This window comes from Mus pahari, chromosome 21 (assembly GCF_900095145.1).
Source record: "Mus pahari chromosome 21, PAHARI_EIJ_v1.1, whole genome shotgun sequence".
In the NCBI taxonomy this organism is placed as follows: Eukaryota; Metazoa; Chordata; class Mammalia; order Rodentia; family Muridae; genus Mus; species Mus pahari.
The window spans coordinates 25837551-25839899 of record NC_034610.1 but is presented as its reverse complement, the minus strand read 5'-3'; positions in this window follow the sequence as shown (position 1 = coordinate 25839899).

The following is a 2349-nucleotide window of genomic DNA, read 5'->3' as shown; positions in this document are numbered from 1 at the left end:
TGGAATTCACTTTGTAGACCAGGCTGGCCTCAAACTCAGAAATCCGCCTGCCTCTGCCTCCCGAGTGCTGGGATTAAAGGCGTGCGCCACCATGCCCAGCTGAGCACTGGTTGCTCTTACAGACCTGGATTTGACTCCCAACCCCCACACAGTGGATCACAACCTTCTATATCTGCAGTTCCAGGGGGATTCAGGCCATCTTCTGGCCATCTTGGGCACTGCACACGTAGTGCACATAAACAAACATGCAGACAAAACATAGCATCATATAAATATAATATAATAAAGCAGTTTTTCGCTCAGTAAATTTGTCTTTTACGTTTTTACCCCTTTATCTTTTGCCCGATCATATTTTTCTCTTCTCTCAATGAATGCATGTTGAATTAATTAATTAATCAAAAGATCCCAGCCACATGCTTACTACCTGCCTCAATGCTTAACATTTCCGAAAAGAAGACACACATGCAGCCTTATATCTGATATGCCTTAAACAGAACAACAGATGGGGCGATTCGTAACCTCCATGCGGGTAACCAACCTCCCACTGCTAACCCCAAGTTATCATTTACTTAATCCTATGTTCTACCTTGGCTGTTCTGTACCCAGTTGGGCAGCCCCTGGGCCGTACTCTCCTGACTCCTACATGGCAGCTACATGGAGACCTCCCTGTCCTCCACTCTTCTCAGACATGGCGTCTCTCCTCTTCTCTATATTCTCCTCTCTTGGTCCCAAAGTTCTGGAACTCTAAAAGTTCCTCCTCTGTCTGCCCTGCCCCGCCATTGGCTGCCAGCATCTTTATTTACCAGTCAGAACCAACTGGAGGTCAGGGTCCCTCAGTGTCTTACCTGTGGACTCTTGGGCAGCATTAGGCCAAACCCACTACATATATATATATATATATATATATATATATATATATATATATATATAAAATTTGACTCGTGCTTGCATGCGTGTATGTGTGTGTGTATACATCTGTGTCTGTGAGAATAGGCACATGTGTGTGTACACATTTGTGCCTGTTAGTACAGGCACATGTTTACCACATTACAAATAGAGAGGTCAGAGGACAAACTTGGGTATTGGTCCTCACCTTCCACTTTGAGACAAGGTCTTGATCTAGTTGTCTCTGTGTCTCCCATCTCACCACAATCTCTCTCTCTCTCTCTCTCTCTCTCTCTCTCTCTCTCTCTCTCACACACACACACACACACACACACACTATAGTGCCCAGCTTCATCTGTGGTCCTGGATATTTGAACTTGGGTCTTCATGCTTATGAGGCAAGCTCTTTATGAACTGAGCTACTTCCCAGTCGTTCTCTTCCAAGTTTTCAGCACGGAAAGAAACAAATATGCAGCTGGACTCTCCAGACTGCAAACAGCTGTGTCTTCAAGTTTCTGTGTGTGTGTGTGTGTGTGTGTGTGTGTGTGTGTGTGCGCGTGCGTGCATGCATGCTACGAGTGGGGTATGTGTGTGTTGTGCGTGTGATATGTGTGTTGTATTTATACATGTTGTGTGTGCATGTGCATCTGTGTGCGGTGCTTTGCCCATGTTAGGCAAGCACTCTACCACTGAGGAACACCTCCAGTCCTCATTGGACTCCTCCTGTTGATCCTTCTCAACTCAGTTTGCTGAATCTCCTAACCCTCCCTCTCAGCATCTTTCAGAAGAGCTGCTTTCTTCTTTTCTAATTGACAGCTCTCCTGTTCCAACACCGAACAAAGACCTCCTAACCATCTCAGCCACCTCCAGCTGATCTGCAACCCAACCCGATCTGTAGGTCTGCCCTGTGCTCTGGGATTCTAGCCCCTCAGACCTGACCCTCACAGATGGTCCCACCCTCTTCCTCGAGGCCTGTCATCAAGCTGAATTGCCTGCTCTTTGCTGATTCCTTTGTCTTGTTAATACTTGTGGGTATTATAGGCTGTAGAAGCTTGCGGGAGTGTGGAGGTGGGGAGCACTTGAGAGGTTAGATAACAAGGCTGAAGTTTTGGTTAGCTCCTGGAGGCCTTTGGTATTGGGAGGGTGTCGTCCTCATGATGGACGTCTCTGTCTCCTTCCTGTCTTCATTGCCTTCTCTCCTGTTCCGTGGTTCTTGGTGCTGCTACTGTGGAAGGCTGTAGATATTCAGGAGGTGGAGCCTTGCTGAAGGAAGTGAGCTCCTGGAGGTGGTCCTTGTGGTCTATGGCCTTGCTTCCTGCCTAGTCTCTGCGTGTGAGGCAGTAAGTAGTCTTTTACCTTCCAGCCTCCTCAGCCATGAGCCACTCCCACCACCGTGAACTAACCCCACCCCCAGCCATGAGCCACTCCCACCACCGTGAACTAACCCCACCCCCAGCCATGAGC